General features: G+C 37.8%; 1 pseudogene; it reads right to left on the bottom strand.

Moving 5' to 3' along the window:
- Positions 1-943: 943 nt before the first annotated feature.
- Positions 944-13,257, bottom strand: part of LOC118734122 — a 61,574-nt pseudogene continuing 49,260 nt past the window's right edge.

Here is a 13,257-nt window from a genome sequence, read left to right as displayed (position 1 = left end):
TTTCATTTGTGGGCAAAATATAACAAATGGAAAAAAGTATGCGTAGGTATCACTGTTTCTTTGTTTGCTTTTGCTTTGACTATTCGTTTCAAATTCATTGGAAAATTTCAGCGATAATTTCCAATAATTGTGATTTTGTAAGTAAATTTTTGGTAAAATATATACTACTTATACATGTCCAACAGATTATTGGAGCAGTGCCTCGGATGGCTATGATAATGCATTGTTCTAACAATTTAAACGCATAATTATTTTATAATATAACTGATAGAATTCAGAAATGTAATTTTAAAATGGTAACGAAAATAGTCGTAATAAAATTTCCTTTTAAAGTTTAGATATTTAAAAACTAAGTACGCATATACATGTACTTCAGAACTAAAGGAAAAAATACAAATAAAATTCCATGCGGGCTAATATGTCATTTTTATTAGAATTCAAGAATAATTAAATAAAGAGAACGGTATAATTTAGTTTGTTTTAATATGAATAAATGAAAGACGGGGAAATAGTACTTATTTTTTAAGTTTTAACCATCATCATATGTGTGTGGTACGACCTTGTGGCCTTTTAAGTTTTACAAATAATAATTTGAAGGTAGAAAAAAATATAACTGAATAATAATTATTAAAATCAATATATTTGATCGAAAAAATAAAAATTAAGTCATAAAAAATTCTTTAGAGCGAAAAAATGAAACTCTAATTATACTAGTTTACAGAAAAAATATTTTATTGATGCAAGCTTTATTTAACTGGTGTGGAGTCCACTGATTTATGAATGTATTGAAAATAGTACCCAAGAAGTAGTAAAAATAATCCAATCTTTTTCCTCTTTTTCTACTACCCTAAAATGCATGGCCGCAATTGGCATGCAGAAAAAGTGAGGTTATGTAAGTGACATCTCCTTATATTTATTTCACCATGGCTTACAGTCAAAACAGAAAATCCAATCTTTCACTTTTTGTTGGAATGATTCCAAATACTGATTATGGTATACAAATGTACATCTAGGGTTAGAAGAATTACAGAGGTTACTATATTAATTGCCTTCAGTAGCAATGTCCATTATGCTTTGTATAAAATAAGGTCCTACGTTGACATAAGTTCGTAATTGAAGTTTAATTTGGATATCGAAAACATCGCTATTTGCCAATAGACTAATTAATTCGAACTTCTTGTACTTCGCCTCCTTAGCAAACTCAATTTTCCGATCCAGTAAATACTCAACAAATCCGGCTGTGCCTTTGAGCGCTAAAATCTATGGAGACAAACAAATTTGATAAAGGTTAGACACGCAACTTTGATATCAGGAGACGGATTGCGGCAGAAATCCATCAAAAACTGCATGTTTTCGGCGCCGGATAAATAACTTAACAATTTCCGCAGCATTTTTCTGGAATAACAATAGGCAATTAAAAAAGATTCGCAATTAAAATATGATTAAATTAATCGATTTCCTTGTCATTTACTCCATCTGTCGAAAAAAATATTTCTAAGTTGCTGAACGCACGATTTTTTAAATCTGTTGAGAGATTCATTAAGTATGAAGTGATTTCTGCAAGTGTATCTTTTTATTAGCGCTGGATATATTTGATCCAAAAGCAATTTTCCCTTCTTTGATTGTGTAAGATTCGATGAAAACAAATTTTCAAGTGTCCCTAATTTAAAACCTTCGATTATTTAACAAAAAAAAGTTCGTCAAAAGTGTATTTCCGCGAAACTGCAATGGTCAGAAAACGCAAATGGAGAACCACTTCTATCAATTAAATGTTTTTCAGTGATGGGCACACCTAAATTCTTTTGTACTACTTTGGGTACTAAATACACAAATACTTAGTAATTGGAGAAGTCTAAATATTCAAGTAAAAGGAACTTAGGTATTTAGGAGCTGATAAATATCCAAGTATTAAATACTTAGGTATTTAGGAGTTTGCTAAATCCTCAAATAAAAAATACTTAGGTATTTAGGAGCGGCTAAATCTTCTTCTCTTCTTTATTGGCGCTGTAACCGCCTAAGCGATTTTGGCCGAGTCCAAAACAGCACGCCAGTCATTTCTCTTTTGTGCTAACGGACGCCAATTGGAAATGCCAAGTGAAGCCAAGTCCTTCTCCACCTGCTCTTTCCAACGCAGAGGAGGCCTTCCTCTTCCTCTGTTACCAGCATCGCGGCCCGCGTTGAATATTTTCAGGGCAGGAGCATTTCTGTCCATTTTAATTCGATGCACTATGTCTATATCGTTGTAAAGCTCATACAGCTCATCGTTAAATCGTCTACGATATTCGCCATCACCAACGCGTAAAGGTCCGTAAATCTTTCGCAGAATCTTTCTCTCGAAATTTCAAGAGTCGCCTCATCAGATGCTTCCATTGTCCATGCCTCCGCGCCATACACCAGCACAGGCATGATGCGTGACTTATAGAGTGTGATCTTTGTACGACGAGAGAGGACTTTACTTCCAATTGCCTACTCAGCCCAAAGTAGCACTTGTTGGCAAGAGTGATTCTCCGTTGGATTTCAAGGCTGACATTATTATTGGTGTTAATTCTGGTTCCCAAATAAACGAAGTCGTCTACTTTTTCAAACTTGTAACTGTCAAAAGTGACGTGGATGCCAAGACGCGTATGCTCTGACTGTTTGTGTGATGACAGGAGATACTTCGTTTTGTCCTCGTTCACCACCAGACCCATTCGCTTTGCTTCTCTATCCAATCCCGAAAAGGCAGAACAGACGTAGCCCTTCTTTTTACCGATAATATCGATGTCGTCGGCATACGCCAGCAATTGTACGCACTTGAAAAGTATTGTGCCTAAGCGGTTCAGTTCTGCGGCTCTTATTATCTTCAGTGTTGCCAGAACTTTTTGGGCCGACCGGCTAGATTGGCAAAAAAAAACGGCTAAAAACGGCTAAAATATTTTAGTGAAAATTCACATGCTTTATTTAAATAAATCGCAAGAAACGAAAGACTAGTTAACACCATTAATTTATATCGAGTGTATATTCTTCATCATTAAATAAATCACTATTGTATATACCACCTGAATTCATTAATTTTAAGAGATCGTCATCTACAGTAAAATTATGGCAGCATTTTTCTTCACGTTTTAAACCGTATCTTATATATAAAATGGCGTTTAACGTTTTAACGCACATTGGATTTCTTTGCTTAGTTTTTATTATATTCATTGAACTAAATATTCGCTCTACTTCTGCATTACTTATAGGCAAAACAAGAAAACTAAAAACTAGGTTGGAAAGGTCAGCAAAAGGGTTTTCTCCTAGGGCATTTCGAAATTGATAAACTTCGGCCCAAAATTTTACAGTTGAGTCTAAATTACTCCAGGTTTGTAACGTTAACCGTTGCCATTGCATCTCTATGGATGTTATTTCGTCGGCATTATATTTGTGTTTTTGTTGCTGTAGTTGAACAAGTACTTTTGATTTAATTACTTTTAATGCATTTCCAACCGAAAAAAGTCAATTTTTTTAGTGAGGCAATATTTGTAGGGAGGCGTTGGCGTAATTCCTTTATTAAAGTGATAATAAAATAGCGACCATTTTCTCGAATTATTTTCTCGGCTTCGTGGTCAAAAGCGTTTGTGCTTACTTTTGTTTTTAAATACTCTTCAAAACTGTGATAAAACTGAGGAAATGGAGCAAGGTATGGTTCCAACGGGGAGCATATAGGATCAAATGTGTCCGCGCTAATAACCACTAGGGAGCATAGATGCGAAAGTAAAACATTGAGTTCATTAAAAATCTTCATTGGGTCTGCATTATTGCTTTCGAACAACTTGTTTACTTTTTGCACCTGAAAATTAGGCAAATAGTAAAATCGGCTAAAAACGGCTAACTTTTTTTTACAAACCGGCTAACAAATCGGCTGCCGGCTAGATCGAATTTTCTCCGGCTAGTTGCTATCAAAACCGGCTAAATCTAGCCGGAAAACGGCTAAAATGGCAACGCTGATTATCTTCTCCAACATCAGATTAACGAAATCACACGAAAGGGAGTCCCCTTATCTGAGACCTCGTTTGGTATCAAACGGCTCGGAGAGGTCCTTCCCTATTCTGACGGAGCTGGTGGTATAGCTCAATGTCATTTTACACAGCCGTATTAGTTTCGCGGGAATACCAAATTAAGACATCGTGGCATAAAGACAACTTCTTTTCGTGATGTCGAAAGCGGTTTTGAAATCGACAAATAGGTGTGTGTCGATCCTATTCTCGCGGGTCTATTTCAAGATTTGGCGTGAATACCTGATCTATGGTGGATTTTCCAGGCCTAATGCCATACTGTCGGCCGCTGTGGTGTAGTGGTAAGCAGTGCGCGCTTCCACTCCGCTGCACCTGGGCTCAAGCCCTGGTCAAAGCAACATAAAAAAATATAGAAAAAAGGTTTTTTCTTTAAAAGCGGTCGTCCCTCGGCAGGCAATGGCAAACCTTCGAGTTCGGAGTAGGCGTAAAACTGTAGGTCCCTCCGCTTTGTGTGACAACATCAAGGCGCACACCACAAATCGGAGGAGAAGCTCGCCCAAACATTAACATATGTGTAAGCGCCAATCTATTATTATTATTATTATTAAGGCCACACTGATAAGGTCCAGTCAGTTCGTTGTCGGTGGGCTTCAGTCTTTCGCACAAAACAATCGATAAGACCTTATAACCTATGCTGAGAAGGCCGATTCTGCGGTAGTTGGCGCGTATATCGGGGTCGCCTTTCTTGAGAATTGGGCAGAGCACACTTAAATTCCAGTCGTCGGGCATGCGTTCATCTGACCATATTCTGCATACGAGCTGATGCATGCACCTCATCAGCTCCTCGCCGCCGTACTTGAATAGCTCGGGTGGCAGGCCGTCAGCTCTAGCAGCTTTGTTGTTTTTCAGCCGCGTAATCGCAATTCGTACCTCGTCATAGTCAGGCGGTGGGACAGCTACTCCATCATCATCGACTGGGGACTTGGGTTCGTCTTCTTCACTACTTTTAGCGTTGCTACCATTCAGTTTGTTTTAAAAGTTTTCCCTCCACAATTTAGGTATATTCTGGACATCGGTCACTAGGTCGCCATTGTTGTTCTTACACGAGTTCGTCCCGGTCTTGAAACCTTCCGCAAGTCGCCTAACCCTCTGGTAGAATTTTCGGGCGTTCTTCCTGTCGGCCAGCATCTCAAGCTCTTCGCACTCACGTATTTCGGCCTCTCTCTTCTTATTGCGGCAAATACGTCTCGCTTCCTTCTTCAGATCCCTATAACGGTCCCACATGGCTCGCGTTGCGCCCGATCGCAGCGTGGGCCTATAGGCGGCGTATTTTTTCTCTGCGGCTTCTTGACATTCCTCATCGTACCAGTTGTTCTTTCGGGCTCGCTGAAATCCAACTACTTCTTCGGCGGCGGTACTTAATGATCGGGAAATGTGGTTCCACTGCTCGCGTATGTCGGATTGTTGAGGAGTGCTCTCAGAGAGCAGGTGAGTGAGTCGAGTGGCGAATAAATTGGCCGTCTGTTGTGATTGCAGCTTTTCGACGTTAAGCTTTCCTTGCATTGTTGGGCGCACATTTTTTGCTGCACAGAGGCGGGTGCGTATCTTGGCTACAAGATAGTAGTCCGAGTCTATGTTTGGCCCTCGGAGTGTACGTACGTCTAAAACGCTTGAAGCATGCCTTCCGTCTCTCACAACATGATCGATTTGGTTTCTCGTACTACAAATTACCATGTTTCGGGCCCCGGCGAAGTCGATCAGCCCCAGCCCGTTATCGGACGTTTCGTCGTGGAGGCTGAATTTTCTGACAGTGGCGCAAAGATCCCTTCCTTGTCCACCTTAGCATTAAAATCGCCAGACACGATTTTGACATCGAGTCGGGGGCAGCGCTCATATGTACGTTCCAAGCACTCATAGAAGAGATCCTTCGACGCCTCATCCTTCTCTTCCGTCGGGGCATGGGCACAGATGAGCGAGATGTTGAAGAATCTAGCTTTGATGCGGATTGTGGCTAAACGTTCGTCTACCAGGATGAACGCCAGTACTCGGCGACGGAGTCTCTCTCCTACCACGAATCCAACACCGAATTTACGCTCCTTTACGAGGCAACTGTAGTAGACGTCGCAAGGCTTCACGATTACTTTTCCTTGCCCCGTCCATCGCATTTCTTGGATGGCGGTGATGTCAGCCTTTGTCTTCCCGAGGACATCAACCAGCCGGGAAGAGGCACCTTCCCCATTAAGGGTCCGGATATTCCAGGTGCATATCCTTAAATCATAGTCCTTTATACGTTTGCCGTGGTCGTCATCAAAAAAAGGGGTCTCATCCGAGGCGGTTTGTTGTTTTTCATTGGGCGGGGTTTTAACGTGGCGGGACCCAAACCCAGCGCCCGCGAAGTTTTACGCCTTCTCACTTTAGCTCGCTCCCAAACGGGTGTTTGGTTGCTACCCAGAGGATACGTGGATATAAATATCCGGATGTTGTGAGCTGCGATTTGTACCGTACGCACAAGAATCGCTTCTGGTCACTCCAAGGTGAATAGCAGTCAAAAGTTGTCCACATCTGCGCACGGAACCATCCTCTGCTGCTAAATACCCAAGTAAAAAATATTCAGGTATTTAGGAGCTATTATATATTAAAGTAAGAAAAACTTGAGTATTTAGGAGCTGCTAGATACCAAAGTACAAAATATGTAAGTATTTAGCAGGCGCTAAATACTCTAGTCCAGAGTACTCAGGTACCTTGGGGATGCAAAATACTTTCACTAAAGTACCGAGGTATTTAGTCGATGGCTAAATACTTTCAAACTAAATACTGTATAATTAAGGAGAAATTTAAAGAATAACACCTCACCTTAACTTATCTTACCACAACTCACTTTACCTCTCCTCAAATCAACTCACCACACCTAACTTAAACTCACCACACCTCAATTTGGGAACTGTTTCGGGATTTTAGAGATTCTCCGGACTAAATCAGGATTCTCAAGACTATTTCGGGGTGTTCAGGGCTATTTCGGGATTCTCGAAGCTTTTTCGTAATTCTTTCGGGATTACCGGAAAATTTGTTTGGGACTTTCGTGATTTTTGGAATTAATATCGGTATTTTCGGAACTTTCGGGACCATTTCGGTATTTTTGGAACTAATTTTGGATTTTTGGGGTTTTCGGAACTATTTCGGGAATAGCAATAGCAAACGTCAAGCTGTGAGGTTGTATTTTATTGTGCTCTGATTTTGGCTTTCTACTTACTAAGTTCATTGTGCTAATTCTGTGTTAAAGTAGTGATAAAAAGTGCTTATGAGCATCAGAGTGTGAAATAATTGAAGCTAAGTGAAAGTTATTGGTTTTATATTAAAGTAAATTTAATTAAATTTCACTAGCATACATTATAATTTTTCCGAGTCATTTGTTGCTATCATTGTTGTTGTATCCTTTGTAGTTAACTTTCATTTTGTTTTTGCACATTTGTTCTACTCTTTTTGTTTACTTCTTTTAGTAATTCTTGTCACAGCTGTTTGCGTTGCGTTTATTAAGTGTCATAATTACAGTGATACTCAATCTGTTCGCTACATTTATTTAAAGCTATTTACATCAGCTCCTTAATTGTTATAATTTATTTTGTATGTCTTTTATTAACGAGTATATTACATAAATCTTTCAATATGAAGTGTGATCTTGATACTTGCCAAATTAAAAGCGATTCTGAACGCTACTTATCGTGCTGGCTGTGTGATGGTATTTACCATCTGAAATGTGCTGGTTTGACGGGAAGAATTCTGGACGCTATTAATGATGGCAAGGGCCTTCGCTGGTCTTGCGTAAAGTGCAGGTCAACCGAAGTTGATCTTTTCAAGCTATTTATACTATGTCTCCATTGAGAGATTTATCCATTAAGATTTAACAAATCCAGTTGCTAAATCACAACCGTCTCCATTACCACAACGAGATATGTTTGACGTTCACATTTTTAAATATTTGACGTTTGTTTATGTATGATTTTATAAATACAGTTGCGGACATTGATATACAGACAGATAAAAGGAAGGTACCAAGCGGAATTTCATTATATGAATTTTATTGGCTTCTTATTCGTGGTAAATATGCATGTATAATGTATAGTTTGGAAAGTGTAAAGAATGGTACCATATTCCGAATCATTTTCCCGAATTTAAGAAAAATTATCAAAACGGTAAAAAACATTTGCGGAAAGAAAAATTTTTGTAGAACTCTCTTATTCATAGGAGGGAACCGAAAATCCAATCGTGGGCCTTTGGCATATCATGAATACGAACTGAGTTTTAGAGGATGTTCGGTGCAATGTTATCGAAGCAGAACCATTACCGAAATTTATAAATTTTTTGTCGCAGCGCGTAAATGACTTATAGAAAGCGGAGAAGACTCTGCATGATATTACTATAAAACATTTCTTCTAAATTTTTAGTTTTTAAAATAATATTTTCTTAATTTATTACAACCAAAGTTATGTAAATATGTATTACTAATTTTCCTCCCAAACTTACAAAAATATAAAAATCCCTAAAAATACGAAAATTCATGTTTTTATGATAGGCTAGATTTCAATGTCGTCAACTGTATATTGAAAACACACATGTCATTTGACTTATGGCACGTGAATTTGTGGTTGCCACATCCAACAAATTGTACTTATTGATCAATATTATTGAAGATTTGACGAAGATTTAACTTAAATCTACTGCCTTTCGAGATTTAATTTTATATGGTAAATCTCAAAAGATTAAACGTCAAATCTCGTCAGAGGGCTAAATCTACATTAAATCTCACAATGGAGACATAGTATTAGGCAAACCAGAAATGGTTTTATAGAAATAGGAAGAGAATTGTCGGTACTGACAGAAAAATTTAAGCATTATGAAAATATGTTTAAATCATTCAAATGCTTAGATACCTTGCAATCTGTTAAGGATATCCGTGTGTCTAAACATAAGCGTCTTCATAATCCATCTAAGGAAATTGCTGCCGTTGCACGTCAGAATAATCTTCCGACGGACTTAATTAATTTATCCTCTCCGTGTCCTACAGCATCAGAATCCTCAGCCTCAAAAGACCGTGTAACGAAATCTGCTTCGGATAATAAAGAGCCTGAAGTATCTTCCCCTTCCCCCATTGAAGTGGTGGCATCATCTTCAAAGCCTCCACCGCCTTCCCTATCCTCACCTACTAACGCAGAAACTCAACCCCCTCCACCGGTAGTCCAGTCTGATACGAGGAAACTAGTTGTGGTTCCGCCAAAGAAGTCAATCTTTGTTTCTAGATTTTCGAGAGACACTACCGAAGACGATATAAAGCTTTACATCTCATCAAAAATTACAACTGTCGACTTAAGCATCAGAAAATTTAATTTTAATTACGAAAGAAATATTGCTTCATTTAAAATTGACGTAAATTTAGATAATTTTAATGCGCTGCTTAGTAGTTCTTTTTGGCCCCCCGGAGCTTTCGTTCGTGAATTCGAATATAGGCCCAAAAAAGTAAATAACTTAGCCAATATTCCCCGTCATAACACTGAATCAAAAAACTAATTATTAAATCTGCTTTAAGTATTTATTACCAAAATGTAAGAGGCTTAAATACTAAATTAACGAACTTATACTTTAAAGGCCTTGAATGTAATTATAATATTCTTTCTTTTACTGAAACTTGGCTGAAACCTCACATTTTCAATTCAAAGATTCTTCCAAATAATTATCATATCTATAGACAAGATAGGGAGGACAGAATCGGCAGTGGCGTACTCTTCGCTGTAGACTCTTCAATACCATCTGAAGAAGTTAGTCTTCCACACATTGATTCAGTAGAGTTCAAAAGCATTCGTGTACAGGCTGGAAAAATGTATATTTACTTAGCTCTGTGCTATATCCCTCCCCGATCTGACACATTGCTGTATTCACGACTCATCTCTTTACTGAAATCAGTTAATTTACTGACTAAACCTTCTGATTCAATGATTATGTTGGGTGATTTTAATTTACCAAGCATATCATGGAACATCATTGACAATGATATCATACCTTTCGCGTCTAGTGCGTGCAACAACGTATTTTTAGAGGAGATGGCTGAACTCTGCCTAACTCAGGTTAATGTACTTCACAATAAGTTTGGTAAAGTATTAGATCTTGTTTATGTTGATGATGCAACTAAATCCGTTGTAAATAAGTGTGATCCACTAGTTTTGACCGAAGATGTCTACCACCCTCCTATGGAGGTATCTTACGAAGTGCAAGTGATGGTCAAAATTGCAGTACCCAAGCATACGAGCCAAATATTCGCTTTGATTTTTCGAAAGCCAACTTTAAAATGCTTAACAAAGAACTGTTTAAATTGTCGTGGCCTGCATTTAAAGAAAATATTGAACAAAGCGTTGCACTTTTTAACTTTACTTTACATAAATTATTTGAAAAGCATGTGCCTAAACGTATGTATGTTCCTGAAGAGCAAACACAGTTATGGTTCACTAAAGAACTGAGAAATTTGAAAAACAGAAAGTCGCGTTATTTTAGATTACACAATTAAACCGGTTTACACTCATACTATGTAAAATACTCACTTTTGCGTCATAAGTTTTTTGAATTAAACAAAAAGTGTTATAAAGCTTACTTGTGTAAAATCAAACGACGTATAATATATAACCCCAAATCATTTATGACTTCGTAAACTCCACGCGAAATGTACGTGGGTTTCCTCCCGCCATGAAGTATCAAAATACCGTCTCTAGTGATGATCAAACAATTTCTAACATGTTCGCTCAGTTTTTTAAATCCAATTATTCCATTAACTCACATGCTAACATTGACTATCCTTTTAAACTATGTCCAATGAACTCAATAAATATCCCAGTAATATCTCCCGATGATGTAGTAGTTTATCTGAAATCCTTAAAGCGGTCCTTCAGTTATGGTCCTGACCAGATCCCTACTTGTATTCTTATAAATTGTTCTGATTATCTATATGAGCCGTTAACAGCGTTATTTAATTTATCTCTTAAAGAGGGCGTTTTTCCAACTATATGGAAGGAATCGTTCATAACCCCGTTACATAAAAGCGGTAGCAGATCTTCAGTGGAGAACTACCGGGGAATAGCTAAGCTTTCTGCAATTCCTAAATTATTTGAAGCAATTATAACAAATCAGTTGACGCACTCTATCCCTTCTAGCATTTCATATAGTCAACATGGATTTTGCAAGGGCAAATCAACTTCTACAAATTTACTCGAATTAACATCCTATATCTCAAAAGCATTTAGTGAAAGTAAAACTGTTGATGTTATATATACTGACTTCAGTAAAGCATTTGACATAGTGTGCCACTCGTTGCTCATCTACAAACTTGATCTTCTTGGTTTTCGACCTAATTTTCCACGTTGGATCTCTTCATACCTCTATGATAGATCACAAAGGGTAATGTTTAAAAATACTATCTCTGACGTCATTGATGTTACTTCAGGAGTCCCTCAAAGTAGCCACCTAGGCCCGGTTCTGTTCTTGCTTTTTATAAACGATATTTCTACAGATATACAATTTTCCAAAATTTTAATGTATGCAGATGATGTAAAGCTTTATAAATCGTACGTTTCAATTAAAGAAAGGTATTTGCTACAATCAGACTTAGGCAGCATGGCTTACTGGTGTCAAGTAAATCTTATGCCTCTAAATCTTAAGAAATGTAAAGTAATGAGCTCCTCGCGAAGAGCTGTTCATCCCACTTCTTATACAATAGGTAACCATAACCTGCAACAGGTATACAATTTTGTGGACCTTGGTATCACAATGGATCCTAAGCTTAATTTTAATCTTCATATTAATGTGACAGTCAACAAGGCTAAAGGTGTACTTGCATTTGTGAAACGATGGTCAAAAGAATTTTGTGACCCTTATATCACTAAAACCCTGTTTACAACATTAGTTAGGCCAATTCTGGAAAACGGTTCGGTGGTTTGGAATCCAAGGTATCAAATTTACAAGATAGAATCAATTCAAAAACAATTCCTACTTTTTGCTTTAAGAAATTTCCGTTGGGATTCTCAATATAACCTTCCACCTTAAACGAGCCGATTAAAACTTATTAATCTTCCTACACTTTCCAGCCGCAGGCAAATGCTTGGTACAATTTTTATAGTTAAATTACTAACAGGCTCAATTTCAAGTCCACTTCTTCTTGGCGAAGTTAGCTGAAAGCTTGTAAAACTAATTTTGAATTGCACGACCCACTCCGTTGCTTATGCCAGGATTTTAACTCTCATTCCAGCACGTTTGATATATCAGATCCGCTTTTCAGCATTAAGAAATCGATACTGTCCTCTCTCAATAAATGAATCATTAAAATAAAGACATAAAATCGGCTCATGAATTTAATTCTGTAGCTGAAGAATTTTAGATCTCGACACTTAACAAACTCCTGCCTATCGTGACTCGGCGCAAAAATTGAAAATACTGGTTCCGTACGTCATGCGGACTGCGCCCCTCGTGCGGATGGGCGGGAATGGAGGTTAAAAACCGTTGGGATATTATTATTATCGGGAGTAATTTCGGAATTTTGGGGACTTTCGGGACTATTTCCAGATTTTTGAGACCTATTTCGGATTTATGGGACTTTCGAAACTATTTCGAGATTCTCGGGAATAATTTCGGATTTTTGGGACTTTCGGGACCATTTAGGGATTTTTGGGACTAATTTCGGATTTTTGGGAGTCTCGGGACTATTTTGTGATTTTCGAGACTACTTAGGAGCTTTTGGGACTTCCGGGGTTCCTGGGACTAGTTCCAGGATTTTTGGGACTTTCTGTACTATTTCGAAAGTCTCGGGACTAATACCGGGATCTTTTGAACTCTCGGTAAATGCGTTTACTATTTCCGTAGCAGCTTCTCTTTACATTTTTCCTATCAGTATTTAGTGTACGGTGTTTATGGTTTCTATTGTTGGTATCGACGGGTAAAGGTCTTTCATGTCCAATGATACCAATTGAGTGTTTTTGTTGATCTTCAACGATTTCATTTTTTCGATTAGTTCTGCTGTATTTGTAATAGAATATTTATTGCGTAAATCCACGTTATCCTTCAGTAGCGTCTTTATGTGCTTGGAGAGTCTGTATCCGGGAGCAGACTTGTGGTTAATGAGAAGTCTCATCCCTTCAGCAGCGTCTCCAAACCAAATTTGACAAGGGATCACAGAATACATCAAAAAAAAATAATAATAATAATATTTGTCAATGTTATTGTGGCTTGTTAACATTTTATTTTTAAT

Source organism: Rhagoletis pomonella, unplaced genomic scaffold (genome assembly GCF_013731165.1).
Source record: "Rhagoletis pomonella isolate Grant_MI unplaced genomic scaffold, Rhpom_1.0 Rhpom_scaffold_00002, whole genome shotgun sequence".
NCBI lineage: Eukaryota > Metazoa > Arthropoda > Insecta > Diptera > Tephritidae > Rhagoletis > Rhagoletis pomonella.
This window is presented reverse-complemented; position numbering and strand designations above follow the sequence as displayed.